Consider the following 17,912-nt stretch of genomic DNA (forward strand, 5'->3'; position numbering starts at 1 on the left):
ATGGCCTTGAGAATGAACTACTGCCACAGTGTCACTGATTACTGAGAAAGATGTGGATGTCAGGTCACTGGAAAGTTAGGATTATGTTACCATGGAAACCCAAGTCCTGGGCATAGAAAGAAAAATGGCACAGTCTTTGCCCTCAAGAAGCTTACTTAGACCGGGGGAAATTTGGAATGTACACAAGTAGTGCAGTGGATAGAGTGCTGGGACTGGAGTCAGGAAGACCTGAGTTCAAATCCAGCCTTAGACAGATACTAGCTCTGTGACCCTGGGCAAGTCACTTAACCCTGTTTACCTCATTTCCTCCTCTGTAAAATGAGCTAGAAAAGGAAATAGTAAATCACTCCAGAACCTTTGTCCAGAAAACCCCAAAAGGGGTCACAAAGAATCAGAAATGACTAAAAACAACTGAGCAACAACAGACAACACGGGGATGTGCTGCCAGAGACTGAACCACCTGCTCGGAGAGCAGGGGAAGGTGGAAATGTAGGCACAGACACACTTAGAAGTTCAGTCTGTATTGTTAACGTTATTTACTTATTGGAGGCAAACAGGGTTGAGTGAACATTTTTTATTTGTTTTTTGGAGGTAAACAGGGTTGAAGTGACTTATCCAGGGTCACCAGAGCTAGTAAGTATCTGAGGCTGGATTTGAACTCAGATCCTCCTGATTACAGGGCCAGTGCTCTCCACACTGTGCCACCTATTGTTAACATTTCTTTTAAAAAGTCTTAACTCTAAACAATCAACAAAACAAGTCAAGCCCCTACTTGTATCCTTTGTTGAGTTTCAAGGCAAAAATGGTCACCCTAAAAATTTAACAATCAGCTCTTCTAAGCCTGTACAAGCTGACCCAGCATGCCTCTGTGTCCAATACATCAGGGGAGGGAGTGCTGGGAGGCAAAAGGAAGACAGGACAAAATGCTTAAATTAGTCTAGTTTTATTATGGAACAGAAATCCAGCTACACACTCTTTAGGGGTAATTGTAGCCCAGGGGTTCTTACCTTTTTTTGTGCCATGGGCACATGGCACACGGATTCTTCTGGATGATCTGGTAAAGTCTGCATTCCCCTTCATGAATGATTGAAGGAAAAGCTAAATATTAAGCTGAGACTGGGGAAAATAAATATTTTTTCCCCTTCTCAAGTACAAGAATCCCCTGAAATCTATCCATGTAGCCCTGGGGTTCCATGGACCCCAATCAACCAGTTAACGAGCATTTACTAAATACCTACTATGGGCCAGACAGTGTGCTAAAGGCTTAATCCCCACCTGCCTCCCAAGAAGATAGAAGTGTGTTTGATCTCTCATTCAAGATTCTCTCAGTTTAGCATTTAGTCTGTAAATGTCTTGTACGGACACTGTTGCTTGCATTCTCTCTTCCCCATTAGAGGCAGCTGATGATAAAGCTGCCAGAGTGCTGGGCCAGGAGTGAAGAGGATCTGAGTTCAAATCCAGCACCAGACCTTTACTAGCTATGTGACCCTGGGAAAATCACTTGACCTCTGCCTTAGCTTTGTCAACTGAAAAATGGGGATAATAATAACCCCTACCTCTGAGGATTGTTGCAAGGATCAAATGAGATAATATTTGTAAAAAAAAATTCTAGCACAATGTCTGGCACATAGTAAATGCTATTTTGTTCACATTTATCCCCTTCCCCTTCCCTGTCCCATTAGACTGTGAGCTCCTTGGGAGCCTTTCCATGGACCCCCAGTGCTTAGCAGTGTGCTTGACTCGTATGCTTAATAAATGTTTGTGGACTGACTGCTTGATATACTCTGAGAATAAAATTGGCAAGCAAAATTAAGCTCGCCAGCTAGAACTCATATGCCTCTGGGGCCCCCATTTCCTCAGTTGTGCAAGAACCTGTGAGGTTCTAAAATCGACTCTAAAATCCAATAATCTGCTCTAAGAAGTAGAGGTCCTCCCACTTTAAAATCCAGTGGTCTTTCTATAACCTTCTCCTAAACTCTAAGAGCATCAGATCTAATCTGAAAAGGGAGATGAGGAAAGAAGCCAGGAGGGGACAGAATATACTCACTAGGCTTTTGAGTGACCAAGGAGATCAATGACAAAAAAAAGGTTCCCCCCCACCTCCACCCCATACATCAAAATAGTCCTTGCAGGAAAGAGCTGGAAATAAAGCAGATACCCATCACCTGGGGAATGGCTAAACAAATTCTGATACATGGATGTAATGGAATATTGCTGGGTTCAAAGAAACGACAAACAATATCAGCGAATATGTATAGAGAGCTTTAAGGTTTGCAAAAGGTTCTACATGCATGATCCCATTTGGATCCTCAGAACTACCCATAGTATTATCATCCCCATTTCATAGATAAGAAAACTGAGGCTGAGTTAAGTGATTTATCCAGGGTCAGTCAGCTAGAAAGTCTGAGACAGGATACAGACTCCAGTCTCCCTGAATTCAGGGCTCTATCCATCTGGCTACAGAGACACATGGAAAGACTTACATAATTTTAGAGAGAATAATAGACAGCTTCTATGGAAGCAAAATGAAAATAATCACCCAAACAATCAAAAGTGAAGGTGGCAAAGTAGAGATGACCTAGTAGGAGAGAGACAGCCTGGCCACAACACCCAGAGGTACTGGTACTGGTGGGGTGTGGGGGTGAGGTCCTATAGCGTGGAACTTTGCAGGTAATTGGTTGGTTGATTGCTATCTGTTTTCAAAGAGGACCAAAATGACATCACCATGATAAAGTGAAGTTTCTGTGTGTCCAACTGTGACTGATCAGAACAATATGAGCTCGAAATGCTCTATCACAGGCTGGGCACAGATAGTCTTTGTGAATATTTGGGGTGGATATTCCAAATTTGCGCATCCTGCATTTACTTTGTGCTGTCTCAATTCTGCTTTGCTCAAAGAGCCCAGCACCTTTTCTTATGTGGGCACACCATGCTGTGTGATCCTGTGCCAGTGTCTCCCATGTTGCACAGTCAAATCCAAAGTTCTTGAGAGAAACCTTGAGAGTGTCCTTGTATCACTTCTTCTGATCACCATGTGATCACCTGCCCCGTGCAAATTCTCCATAAAATAGTCTTTTTGGCAGGTGTACATTTTGCATTCGAACAACGTGGCCGGCTCATCAGAGTTGCGCTCTCTGAAGAATAGTTTGAATACTTGGCAGTTCAGCTCGAGCAAGGACCTCAGTGTCTGGTACCTTATCCTGTCAGGTGATCCTCAGAATCTTCTTAAGACAGTGCAAATGGAAGTGATTCAGTTTCCTGGCATGGCACTGATAGGCTGTCCAGGTTTCACAGGCATATAACAATGAGGTCAGCACAATGGTTCTGTGGACCTTCAGTTTGGTAGTCAGTCTAACACCTCTTCTCTCCCAAACTTTTCTTTGGAACTTCCCAAAGCCTAGGAACAGTCAATATGGTGTTTACTGCCCAATAACTCCAGAAGAAATACCAGGAACAGAACAGAGGTCTGTACACAACGTTTGTAGATCTGACCAAGGCCTTTGACACTGTTAGTTGTAAGGGCTTATGGAAAATTATGTCAAAATTTGGTTGCCCAAGAAGTTCATCAGTATTGTACATCAATTTCATGATGGCATGTTTGCCCGGGTTCTGGATAGTGGACAATGCTCTCCTGCCTTCCCAGTCACCAGTGGAGTGAAACAGGGCTGTGTGCTTGCTCCCATTATTTTAGCATGATGTTTTCAGGCATGTCAAATGCTTTCAATGAGGATGAACATGGCATCAAGGTCAACTACTATACTGATGGTAAAAGGCCACAAGCCAAGACCAAAGTGGAGGGAATGTTGGTGCATGATTTTCTGTTTTGCAGATGATTGTGCACTCAATGCAGCCTCTGAAGCTGAGATGCAACAAAGTATGGATCAATTCTCTGCTGCTTGTGCTAATTTTGGCCTAATAATTAACACCAAGAAAACACAGGTGCTCCATCAGCCACCACCACACCATCCACAAGTGGAACCATCAGTTGCAACAAATGGAGAAGCTTTGAATGCTGTGGATAAGTTCGCTTACCTTGGGATGTACACATTGAAGATGAGGTTGATGCATGTATTGCCAGAGCTAGCTCAGTGTTTGGGAGGCTCTGAAGAAAAGTCTGGGAGAGGAGAAGTATTTGCAGGTAATATGAGACTGTTTGATGTATTGATCAGTTTTGCTGACTTTTAAAACATTTTTTTCTTTTTTAAAAATTCTTTGTTATATGGAGCAGGGACACAGGGAGAAATCTAGGTGATGTAAAAAAATATATATATATAGCCCATCCCCCAGAAAAGTCTGTAAGAAGAACAGTAATGAAGGGTAGGTATTAGAAAGAACCAGGAGGCTGGGCTTCAGGCCAGAGCCCTGCTACCAAGGTGCAGTCTGTTTCCTTCCTCTGGGTCTCAGTTTCCTTTTTTGTAATCAGATTCCTCCTTTCCCCCCAACACTTTATTCCTCAGAGATGCTCAAAAGAAAAAGGTCCAGGTATTGGTGGATGTCCACACCATATTGTAACCTCATCAGCTTCAGCTCCTCCAAGACTTCTGTCGATGTCTACACTGCCAGTCCCCCACCATCATTTCGACATAGAGTGGGACACCCTCCTCCATTCCATCCCAGAATGAAAGCATGTGTGTCCTTCTGAGGTAGTTGCATTAAAACCACCCAAACTACCCCCAACAGTTTTTTTGGTGACAAAAATTAGTTGGGCTCAGTCTGAGGCCAAAGCTGAATCTGGAACTGGGCTGTGGGTTCAGTTGAGGGCCAGGGTCAGGAATCAGTCTGGGGTCAAGATCAAGGACTCAGTCTGTTCTGAACTGAGCTAAGTTGTTCAGCCCCACTTCCAGCTTTTGGCCTCTTTCCCCCCCGGAGTCCTCCTGACCTGATCTAAACAGCTCAGGCCCTTGAGCTTAGTTTGGGAGCCAGATAAATCCAGGTAATAAATATCTCTCCAATGAAATATTTACACTGGCCGCTGGCCCAGGCTGAAGTGTGTAGGAGTGGGGAGAGGATGGGTGGGGCAAAGGCCCCTTCCTGTGTGTCCTTCTCTAACCTCCCTTCCCCACCCTTCTGCCCCTCAGCTCCAGCCTTCCCCAGGGTCCCCTGAGGGCACCTCTCCACGGAGTGCAGCAAACTTGGCCTCCTCCCTTGGGCATCAGCATGGAATCTAGGATGGGGAACAGACATGGGCAGAATAAGGGAGGGGGGAGGAAGTCAGCTTGGAATTCCCCAGGCTGTTTAGCCCGCCTGCTCTGGGCTCTGTCTTGGGGAACTCACTGGCTATCTGGCTGGGAGATTAGCTGTATCTTCAAAGGAAAGGCCAGGTGTGAGCCTGGCAGGACAGAAGAGAAGAAAGGGGAGATTGTGGAACTGACTAGTGGGGGCTCCTGAGCTGGAGCTACATGGAGAGGCAGGAAGAGGGTGATGCCTTGGAGAAAGACTTAAGGGAGGCATCCAAGTTTTGGAGTCAGAGTGGCTGATAATGATATAGAATGACCCTTAGGACACAGGATGTCAGAACTGGGAGGGTCCCTAGAACACAGGATGTCAGAGCTGGGAGACCCTTTAGAACACAGGATGTCAGGGCTGGGAGGGCCCCTAGAACACAGGATATCAGAGCTGGGAGGGCCCAGGATGTCAGAACAAGGTAGCACCTCACAAGAGAGAATATCAGAGCCAGGAGAAGCATGGGGACTCTCTAGTGGAAACCCCTCATCTTACCTGTAGATCTGGCTCAGGTAACTTGGGGAATCATCAAATATATAGATGAATGAATGAATAAGCAGACAAATTAATTTCTAAACACCCTAGAGCCCAGGTCTTGTGGTTCCCAGCACTGGCCTCTCTCCACTTCTACTGCCTTGAATTTGGTGTGGATGGTTCCTGGGGGAGCACATTGCCTCTCCTAATCCAGACAGGAAGCTCTTGGGGAGCTGGAATGGGGGCCTGTTCCTCCTGTCTCTCCATCAAAGGGACTGAGTGAAGACCTGGGCTTCCCAGAGGTTGCAGTACAGATTCCTGGCTTGGGATGGGGTGGAATTCCTGATTTATCTCCCATTGCTATGGATAATTGAGAATGGGTCAGATAATCTCTTTTAACTGTTAAAACCTTGAGTGAAAGCAAGAGGCAGTCCCCCAGCCCTCCCCTCTCCCCCCGACATCTTTCGTGCACCAAGGCCCTGATCAGTCCAGAATCTAAACCGAAGAGGAAGCACAAAAGGCCTGTAAATATTTCAGGCAGCAGCTGTACCTGGCTCTCTCTAGGGCTAAATATTTAACATGTCACATTCCAACCTCATCTCTTATTCACCATGTTTTTTGCTCCCTGGCTGAGGGCAGGCAGCCCAGATCAGCTCACTCTCTGCCCTACCAAATGCCCCCCTCCCCAGGCGGCCCAGCCCCTGGTGATCACAGTCCAAAGGACTACAACAACATTACTTTGCCTGGTGGAGGTGGAGGGATCCTCTTGGATACTCTCAGCAACCCTGGCGGAAATGGGGAGAGAACCTTTGCAAGTAATAGTTTTCCCATTCTATAGAAGAAGAAATTAGCGTCAAGTCACTTCTTAGACATTCCTTATCCCATCACACCCACACCCAGGGGAAATCAGAAAAGCCCAGTTGTTTTCACTGAGTAATACTTAGCTTGGAAATTAATTTCTGCTTACTGGGCCTTTAAAACAAGGTAGATTTATTTTACTTCCTTTAATGTACTTTTCCACTCTGACATTCTGAATTCTAGAGGCCCACCCAGCTCTGACATTCTGCATCGTAAGGGCCCTCTCAGTTCTCTTATTCTGTTTCCTGAAGTCCTTTCCTGTTCTGATATTCTATGTTCAGAGGGTCTTCCTATCTCTGACATCCTGTGTTCTAAGACCCTCCCAGCTCTGACATCCTGTGTTCTAAGAGCACTGCCAGTTCTTTCATTCCAAATTTGATGTCCCATAAAACAAAAAAGTCATACCGGCAGTAACTGTGAAGGAAACCCCAAGAAGGTGCGGAGAGTCCTGGTAGTGCTGAAAGTTTAGGGCGAGAGTCCAGCTTTGGAGGACGGAAGGTGTAGAATCAGAGATGAGAGAGAATCCCATGGGAGTGGAGGCTGGGGGTAGGATGTGACAGTGGAGATACGGATGACAAATCAGCTGTCTTTGCCTCCTTGGGGCCTGTCTCTGGAATCATAGAATCACCTCTTAGGTCATTCAGGTCAACCCCCCCATTTTACAGATGAGGTAACTGAGGCTCAGCACCCTACCCACCCTCACACAGGTATGGCTAAGTCAGGATTCAGATGCAGGCCCTCTGACAATCTTTTTACTATGCCTGCTTCCCATATCCTCACTGTCTCCCCATGTTTTTCTCTTTTGCCCTGTTTCTGTGTCTCTGATTTGGCCTGTCCAGCCTTTCTGCTTGAGCCTCTTCGAGGGCATTAGTTGCTGGGCACCGACCACTACTCTGGGATTGTAAATTCCACCCCCTCCTTGCAACCTCTCCCAGGCAGGCACACATTTCCTTCTCTATTGCCAGTCACACCCAGAGAACTGTATGTGTTGGGGTCAGAGAGCTGTGGAAAAGCCTTGCTGAGCCTTCTATCCAAGGGCCCCCAGCCCAAGAGGTTGTGGAGACATGAACCACAGTCCTGCCAGGCCTGGGGAAGGTGGTCCTGGCTGGGCTTAAAACCAACCTCTCTTGAGGCTGGGAGTTGATGATGGGCTCTGATTACAGCTTCTCCCTCCCTCCTCCTATCCTGGAAAGGGCCTGAAATATCATCCTGCCAATTTGGGAAGCTGCCAGGAGCAGACAGAGCCCTGGGGCTCTGGAGTTCCAATCCTGAATCTGCCTTTGCCTCCAAAAAGCCCATTCTCTCAGAGCTAGTAGAGACCTTGGAAGTCCTTCAATCCTGACTTCCTTCTCCTACAAAAATCCTTTCTAACGCTTACCTATCATGCTTCCAGCCTCCAGTGGAAGACATCCTGAGAGAAAGAGCACCCTGAACCAGTCCCAGCTTTTGTGGGATGGTCCTGACCTTGTAGGATAGCCCCCTTCATTAGAAAGGTCTTCCTTCTACGGAGCTAGAATCTGCCCTCCTGTCATTTCTCCTCACTGCTTCTAGGTCTCCCTCTGGGAGAAGTGGAAGACTGGCATTTTCTTCCTTGTTTTGCCCTTTAAGGCATCTGAAGATAACAGTTGTTTTTGTTAACAGTTGCCTCTTCTCTAGGCTAAATATTCTCAATTCTTTTATCCTATCCTCCTATGGCCTGGTCACCAGCCTTCCTCTGGAAGTGTTTCCATCCAATTGGCAGTTGCATTTCTAAAATCAAGTCCTAGAATTTGGCATAATCTGACCAGGGCAGATGGGGGGTGGGGAGGTGGTCTATGTAACCTCCCATGTCCTGGACACTATTCTTCTATGCCTAAAGGTCCTTCCCAGTTCAGACATATCTATTCTAAGCACCCTGATATCTTGGGTTCTAAGAACCCTCCCAGTTCGGACATCCTGTGTTCTAAAGGCCCTTTCAGCTCTGACAACCTATGCTATAAGGGCCCTCTCAGCTTTGACATCCTGTGTTCTAAGAACCCTCCTGACTGTGATTGTGTTAGCTTTTTAAGCTGACATATCACACCTTATAGTGTAACCAAATCCCCAGATCTTTCCCATGTGAATTCTTGCCAAGCTACTCCTTTGTTCCTGGGCAGTCACTTTTTTCAGACCCAAGTCCATGGCCTTGTGATTGTCTCTCTTAAATTTCATTTTATGAGATTCTGCAGTCTAGAGCTGTTACCCATTGGGCCTTTTTGGGCTCCTACCTCTGGTATCCAGTGGGTAAGCTATCCCATCCAGGTTCATGTGATCCACAAATGTAGGAGGGGCTTGATCCTGGAAGTTCCTGGATCAATTTGATAAGCTTTCCTGGGGTCAAAATCCTGGAATCCTCATTTATGCTAGCATGCCCTTTATATCTTAATCCAAATATCAAAATTATGGAACATCATAGGATCAAGTGTGGAGCCTTGGGGCATTCCTTCGGACATAATTTTCCAAGTTGACATGGGTTGTGTCTGGCCATTTGGCCACCTCTGAGTCCTTCCAATTGTGTTATCATACAGTCCACATTTCTCCAGCTTTTCCCATAAAGATAGTAGGTAGGAGAAACTTGGCCAAATCCCTTGCTGAAATCCAAGGACATTGTCCAACACATTAAATAATGTAATTTCATCCTTGGGGGATAATCTTTCCACTGACATAGATCCCAACCCTTCCATACTGGATGGTCATCCTAAATTAATTTTTAGGGATTGAGACTTTTCATCAGTGTAGGGAATTCTAAGTATGGAAACTCCCTCCAGCAAAACAAATTAACAGCTCACCTACAACTTCCAGGTCTAGAGTTGGATGGGATCTCTGGGCCCCTTCCTTTTGGCAGAGAAAGCTAACTGGGCACTTCAGTGCCTTGGCCAAGATCACACATGTGTCTGGCCAGGATTCACACAGAGGGCCTGGGATTCCAAGTTTGGGGCTTTTTCCACAGTATCATAATTCCTCCTTGTCTTCTATTTGATCCTAGAGGACAGCTTTATGAACAGCTGATGGTATGGTGTTGGGGCAAGGGAGAAGGTGAGGAGAAGTTGAGATTTCACTTCAACATCAGGAAAACCTTCCCAACAAATGGAGTTGTGCCTTAGTAGAAAAGGTTGAGTTGAGAGGGGGTGGGTTCTTCCCAACCAAGGGTCTTTCAAAGCAGAGGCTGGAGGACCACTGGATGGGTATGAGTCAAGGGGAGTATTGCTTGGGAACTGGCTCTAGGGGTGGAAACCTGCTGGAGGCCACATGTGAACCTCGCAGGTCCTTGGTTCCTTAGGCCTTTTGACTAAGTCCAAGTTTTACAGAACAAATCCTTTTATTAAGGAAATTTGTTCTGTGAAGTTTGGATTCAGTCAAAGGGCTGCACTTGAGGACCTAGAGAGCCATATGTGGCCTTGAGACCAAAGGTTTCCCACCACTGGGCTAGACTCAGTGATCTAATCTGAGATTTTAGGTTCCACTTTTAAGTATCAGTTCAAACTGGACCTTCTCCAGGAAGTCTTTGATTGTTCCTGCACCTCCCCCACATACCCCCAACCTGAAAATGTTCCCTTCTTCCTCAGGGTTTTCTATGTAACCTTTGTCTGATTTTCTTTTATCCCATCACACTCTACCTTGGATGAAATAAGAAATTTTCAGTTTGCAAACCTTACAGTGTCCTGGATTATTGTGTCCTAGTGATTATTGTCTTGTATTATACTCATATATGTGTCTGTGTAAGATAAATTCACACCCTCCCCTCCCTTCCAGAAGAATCTAAACCCCTTGAGAACAGGGACAGAGCCATTCTAGAAAGCTAGTTCTCTGAGTAGGACTTCTATGAAAGGTTTATTGGAGGATAAAGATAAGAATTCCAGAATCCTAGAGTTCCAAGGGATTTTGGAATCAGTCTGTCTACCTACCTACCTATCTGCCTATCTGCCCATCCATCCATCATCATCATCATCCACTTCTCATCTATCCATCTATCCATCCATCCATCCATCCATCTATCTATCTATCTATCTATCTATCTATCTATCTATCTATCTATCTATCTATCTATCTATCTATCTCTGCAGTGGATAGATTGAGGGAGTCTGGAAGACCTGTCATCAGACACTTACTAGTAGCTGTGTGACTCTGGCCAAGTCATTTAACCTCTGTGTGCTTCAGTTTCCTCAGCTATAAAATAAGGATAGTAATAGCACCTAATAGCACCTACCCTCCAAGGTGGTTGTGAGGATCAAATAAAATAATATTTGTAAAGAGCTTGGCACAGTGCCTAGCACATAGTAGGGGAGTTAAACTCCTGTTTCCTTCCTGCCTTCCCAAAGTCAAGTCTAAATCTACTTTCTTCCTGATGTATTGTCTAAACCTCTTTTCACCCTAATTACTCTTTGCTCCCAGCTCTGCCCTCTGGAGCCAAATTGACCGAGTTAAATGTGTACTTCCTACAAACAGCCTTTCAACCATTTGAAGACAGTGATCATGTCCCCACTAAGTATTCTCTTCTCCAAGTCAAGTGTTCCCTCTCTCAGCTCTTCACTGGAGTCTTCCCTTTGTGCTAACATCTCATTGGTCAGGATGAGAGGCAGAGATGGGTTTGGATCTGTATGTACCTGTTTCAATGAGATCACGAATCCTCAGAAATCTTGAAGCCTTCCCAGAACATAGCCCAGTTCACTAGGTTTGGGAATGCACCGTCCCCCTCCCCCCCAACCTTTGATTCTTAGAATGCCTAGCAGCTGTCTTCAAAGCTCAGTTCAAATTCAGCTTCCTGCATGAGAGGCCTCTCTTGACACCACCCCCCACCACCCTCCCCCGCCATGTTAGTTTTCCTCTGAATCATCTAGTGTTTTCTATGTGTGTATAGGGGTAGCTGAGTGGTTCAGCTGGAGTCAGGAAGATACCTCTTTCTGAGTTCAAATCCAGCCACAGACACTTACTACCTGTGGGACCCTGAGTAGATCACTTAACCCTGTTTGCCTCAGTTTCCTCATTTGTAAAATGAGCTAGAGAAAGAAATGACAAACTAATATCTTTTCCAAGAAACCCCCAAATGAGGTTATGAAGAGGCTGAGCAGCAGCATATATGTACATATGTGTGTATACACATACATATATATATATGTCATGTTGGCTCCTTTTGGGTAGAGATCGTTTTCACTTTTGTCTCTGTTATACCCAACATGTAACCCTGTGCCTGGTAGGTAACCAACACTTAAGAAATGCATGTTAGTTGACTGACTGATCTCCTTGCACAGAGTAGATGCCCATACACTTTTGTTGAATTAAACCCAATTGGATCCTGTCAAAAAAGGATGTTTGGCTTGAATTGTTCCCACTGAACTTATGTTGGGTTCTAGTACCCTGTATTTTCATTTCTGATACTAATAGACTGATTTCCTTTTATTTTTCTTTTTAATGGTAGCACTACTACGCAGATTTGAAACTTTCTGAAGTCATCCCCATCTCCTAATTAGTCCCACCCTCACCTATCCTATCTGTCATCAGCTGATTCTGTTTGTTGAACTACATAGACCCCTATCTGGCTTCTTTGCCTTCAGCTCCTCTTTCTTGGAACTCCCTGCATAGGTTAATCCTAATGCCTGACTCTGGCCATGACCCTGCCCATAACCTTGATTTCCCGTGATTAGGAGAAAGCCTAAACTCCTCAGCCCTCCACCATTTAACCCTGACCTTCCTTAGAAGCTTGATCTCTCTCTTTTAAGGAAGAGGCTTGCTTTCCACAGCTTTCTGTCTACCTTACATCCTGAGTCAGAGTAACAAATACAAAACACTGAACGCCTGCCTTTTAGAATCCCTCCCGTTTGCTTAGGTGTCCAAGTCCTGGGCTTGGAGTCGGGAGGACAGGAGTTCAGCCTCAGACGCTTGCTACCTGTATGACCCTGGGCCAGTCACTTAACTGCTTGCCTCAGTTTCCTCAGCCATAAATGAAAATAATGCAGAACCTTATCTCAAGGGGTGGTTGGGGGATCAAATGAGAAAACACTTGTACAACTCCCTGCAAACCTTTAAGTCTTATATAAATACTGTTATTATTTATGGCCCTGGCACCTAGCAAGCACTGAAAAAATGTTAAGGGACTTGAATTATTTAATTGAACCTACAACATAAAGTTGCCAGGACCGGAAGCCGTCCCAATCGGTTCGTTTACAGACGGGGAAACTGAGGACCAGAGAAGGTCACACACAGCCAGGCAGGGGAGAGGCAGAGAGGGTTCTTTCCCAATATATGGTCCTCAGGCCTCGTGGGTTTTCGGGGGGCCGGGGGAGGCCAGGCTCGCCCTGGCAGGGTCTGAAGTGGGAGAAGGGCCGTGGCTCCCTGCTCCAGGCTGAGCAGCTTCCCCGGACCGTTGCAGCAGCAGCAGCGGCGGCAGCAGGAAAGCCGGGCCCAGTTAGATCAATGTGCGGTAATTATACTGTGCAGCCACTCGGCTCCGGGCGGGGGGGCGAGGTGGGGGTGGGGGAAGACAACTCGGGACCCACGTTACTTTGATTGACAGCCCGGGAGGGGCCAGTTCGCATGGCCTTGTGGGGCTTGTAGTCTTTCAGACTCAGGCCAGCCTGAAGTCCTTGTGGGGGCAAAGCAGGCGACCCTGCCTTCTCCCTCTCCCTTCTTTTCCGGCCCATTCTACGCCATAGGCTGCAGACAAGATGAGAGCCCAGGACTTTGGGGTCCTCAAGGGTATAGAAAGACAGGGCGTCCCTTAGCCTTCTTCAGCCCACCATGAATGGGCCCCTTCTGCCCCCTGCTTTCGGGCATTCATTCTCGCTGCCTGCAGCAGCCCGCCGTTAAGCCAAGGCAGCTTAGAGATACTCCTCCCCCGCCCCCGGCTCCCCTAGGGTCACATCCTTCAACTCTGATGTCCCACCGGATTGGCCCAGGAGGCCCCAGAATTAGCCTGCCATTGGCTGGCCGAATCCTACCTCCCATTGGTCAGCTGTGATTGTGGCGTCACAGACCCATGTGGGAGCACTGACAGCCGATTGGCTGGCGCTATTGGCCAACCGCAGCCCGAGGATGGAATTTCCACAGTAGCCAGGGTTGCAAAGCTCTTTTAAGGTGGTCCCTCAATCTGTCTCCTGGGTTCCTTCTTTCTTCCTTCCCCCTCCCTTTTTTTTTCCCTCTCTTTAAAACTGAGTCCACATAATAAAGTCTGGGTATGGAGCCAGGAGGAGGCCGACAGCCCAATGTACTGGAGGGCTCTAGGGCCAGCGGGGAGCTGCCAGATGGAAGGCCTAGAGAGGATGGGTGAATCTCTCAGGGTCACGCGCCTACTTGGGGGCAAGGCCCCTTCCCCTCTCTGGGTTTTACCTCATCCGTCAAATAAAAGGAGTTGCAGGGGCGAGTAAGGATAGAACGAGCTGAAAGACTGTCTAGACAGACTCAATGAGAGGAAAAACTTCCTAACAATTAAAGCGAGGTGAAACGAGTAGCCTCAAAGGTAGTGAGCTCCCTGTCACTGGACATAGGTAGAGTCTGACTGGGTGACCCTTGGTTGGGCATGTGGCAGCTCTAGAGGATTCCTATTCAGTATAAATGGAACTGGATGACTTCTGTGGTCTCTTTAGTCTCTCAGGTTCTGTTGTGATGAAAGTTCAGTTTTCTCTCTCTCTCTCTCTCAGTCTCTCTCTCTCTGTCTGTCTGTCTCTCTCTCTGTCTCTCCCTTGTCTCTGTCTCTCTGTCTCTGTCTCTGTCTCTGTCTCTCTCTCTGTCTCTGTCTCTCTGTCTCTTCCTTCCCTCCTCTCTTTTCTTCTCTCCCTCTCTCCCCTCCCTCCCTCCTGCCCTCCCCCAGCTTTGACATTTTGCAAAGCCTTCTCCATTCTGGGCTTCATTTTCTCCATTTGTAAAACCAGGGGGTTAGACTATGTGATCTCTTAAGATCTCTTCCAGCTTCAGCTCTCTGTGTTCCATGCTATACTGTCTTTCCCTAATTCTTAACAGTTCTATGTGCTATATTCCAAAATTCCATCCAGCTCTATCATTGTGTTCCATTAGAAGATCCCTTCAAAATTTGAAATGCTATACTCTTTTAGGTCAGGAACTAACCCAGCACCTAGGACAGTGTCTTGCAATAGCTGGCCATTTAATAAAGTCCTTGTTGACAGCACCTCTGGTGTGCAGAGAGCACTGTCTCTAAAGATAAAAAGTTGAGCTAAAATTCTCATTTCGAAGAAGAGTATAGGCTAGTATAGACAGAAGGTCCAAGGTCCCTTCCAGCGCTGACCTTCTATATTTTATGACACCCCCTTGCTCTGACATGCCTTTTTTAAAAAAAAAATCTTACTTTTGTTATTTTATACCACCTTTTCCAAATACCCCCCCACACACACACACATTCCCTGTAACAAAGATTTTAAAAGAAGGAGTGGGAAAAAGCAATTTAGCAAAACTAACCAAGTCTGATAGTATATGTAATGCTTCACTCCCTTTGTCACCCACTTCTGCAAAGAAGGGAGGCACATATTTTCATCTCTCCCTGGAGACACTTCACTCTAATAACAGCTGACATTTATTTCTTATTGTGCTTTAGATTTGCAAAGTACTTTATATGTGCATTGTTTCATTTGATCCTCACAACAACCCCATGAAGTACCACAGATATAATTCCTCCACCTCCCCATTTTACACATGAGAAAAGAAAGGCTTAGGGGAGGTGAAATTATTTTTCCAATATCACCTAGTTAATAAGTGCCAAAGACAGGGCTGGTTTCCCCTGACTCCAAATCCAACATCCTATCCCTAAATTTCCTTCCAGTTCTGACATTCTGTGTTTGATGTTCTATGGATCCTTCTAGCTCAGACATTGTGTCCTCTAAGGTCTTTTGGTGTTCTAGAGGTCTTTCTGTTACTGTCATTCTGAGCAATACAATTCAACCCACGGAAAGCAATTCAGTTGCTGGTTGCATTGAAGTGAATTTAATTTGTAAAATCATAACATTTCAAGATAGGAAGGAATCTCAGAATCCTCCTTGTCCAATCTGTACCTACATTAGCCTCACCTGGGCAAAGTTTTGGACAGGGGACCTATTTGGGTTCTGCTTGAAGACTTCCAGTGGTCATACATTTATTAGTCACCAACTGAATTCAAAGGTCCTATGTTCAATGCTTACGGTACCAAGAACAAGTCAAATAATTCGACAAAGATTTATTGATTGTCCATTATATGCCAGCCATTGTATTTGACCAAGGAAATACAAAGCTTAAAAACAAAACAGTCCCTTCTTACCTTCTGCAGTGAGCATGCAACATGTATTTACATAAGATAATCTGAGGAGGAAGAAACCCATACAAGTGGAGTTGTCAGAGAAGGCTTCACAGAGGAGGTGATACAAGTGTGTGAACTTCTGAGTTAAAAGGAATTTGAGCTCTTTGTGCTTCTGTTTTCCTATAGCTGCCAGGGCAACAAGCATTGAGTAAGCACCTACTATGTGCCGTGCACTGTGCTAAACTCTGGGAATACCAAAAAAGGCAAAAAATAGTGCTTCTCTCAAGGTGCTCCCAGTCTAACAAGGGAATATGGGAGGAGCTGCAGAGGGTCTTTAAGGGGGAAAATGATGTAGTCAGATCTGTACCTTACTTAGGAAGATTATTTTAGCAGCTGTGAGGGGTGTATGGGGAGGAGAATGGGGAGATACTGAAACAAGGGAGACCATTTGAGAGGCTGTTATAGCCAGCCAGGCAAGAGATGAAAAAACCCTGAACTTGGCCAGTGACTGAGTGAGCGGAGAAGAGGACACAAGTCCAAGGTGTTTGGGAGCAAGTAGGTCTTGCTCTAAAGAAGCTTGCAATTGAATGGGAAAGGAAGGCAAATAGATAAATAATGCTGGTGCATGGGAAAAGTGCAGAGAAGTGGCTGAGGTCCTGAGAAGATGGAAGAGAGCTGACTTTTTTAGCTGGGGGTTCGAGAAAGGCTGCATGAAGGAGCTGGCCCTTGACTTGAGCTTTGAAGGAAGGGAAGAAACTTCAGTGGGTGAAAATGGAGGGAGAGAAGTCTATTTAGGGCATAAGAGAGTTTGAGACAAGACAGATAGATGAAGAGAAGTTAGGAAGAAAATGAGGGATATAGAGACAGCTTGCCTAGAGCATATCACAAGAAAGGAGAAATCATGCTAGATAAAGCTGGAAAAAATTGGATTGTAGTGACCCCTGGACCAGTCAGTCACTTAACAATTCAGTTCCTCCTAAACTGCCCTCTGAGCCTATAAATTGCAGAACAGTTGCCAATTTTCATTAGCAGAGGGAGTTTTCTTACTAGGAACTCCCTACACCAACAAAGCCACGAGTCCAGACGAAAACGAAAATAAATAAATAAATAGACTGGAGGCAAATTATATAGTTGAATGCAAGGTAAAGGAGTGTCTGCTTTATTCAGTAGGCAATGTGGAGCCCCTGAAGGCTCTTGAGCAGAGAAGGGACACAATTAGAGTACTGAATTAAGAAAATTGTTTTGGCAGCATGTAAAAGGCATCTTGGAAAGAGAGAGACTAGAGAGGAGACCAGTTAGGAAGCTGGTGCATAGTTATCCAATATAGGCTTTTTAGCTGGAAGGGACCTTAATGACCATGTAATCCATCCCCCCTCATTTTATAGATCAGGAAACTAAATCTAATCTAATCCAAATTAACAGGCATTTATTAAGCACATGCTATTTCCAAGGTTTTGTACCAGGCTGGGTATAGATGCAAAAACAAGATGAAAAACTGACTACTTTCAAAGAACTTATACTTTATTGGAAACCTTGAGAGAGTCAATGATTTGCCAAAGATTCCACAATCAGATAGTCGACAAGTTCTTATTAAACTGCTATAACACTGTACTAGATGCAATGAACAAATGAATTGGCAGCTAGGTGGCAAAGTGAATAGAGCACTGGGTTTGGAATCAGGAAAACATCTTCATGAGTTCAAATCTGGCTACAGACACTTACTAGCTGTGTGACCCTGGGCAAGTCACTTAACCCTGTTTGTCTCCATTTCTTCATCTGTAAAATGAGCTGGAGAAGGACATAGCAAACCATACCAGTATCTCTGCCAAGAAAACTTTAAGTGGGGTCAGAAATGACTGGGCAATAACCGGAAGAATAGTTTGAAAACCCACATCTTCTGATTCTAACTCTGGTGCTCATTTTACTCCTCCCATACCCCATCTTCTCTAGTGGAGACATAAAGATTGAACCAAGGAGGTGGTAGGGATAGATGAAAGGATTGGAGTGGTATGATTGGTTGCCTGGCATGAGGGAGGATTGTCAGATCAGGAACTGATTCTGAATGGGGGACATGAGCCTTGTCTAACAAAGCCACTCTCCTGAGGTTTCAAATGGAGGTGTT

The sequence above is a fragment of the Notamacropus eugenii genome, chromosome 4 (assembly GCF_028372415.1).
Source record: "Notamacropus eugenii isolate mMacEug1 chromosome 4, mMacEug1.pri_v2, whole genome shotgun sequence".
In the NCBI taxonomy this organism is placed as follows: domain Eukaryota; kingdom Metazoa; phylum Chordata; class Mammalia; order Diprotodontia; family Macropodidae; genus Notamacropus; species Notamacropus eugenii.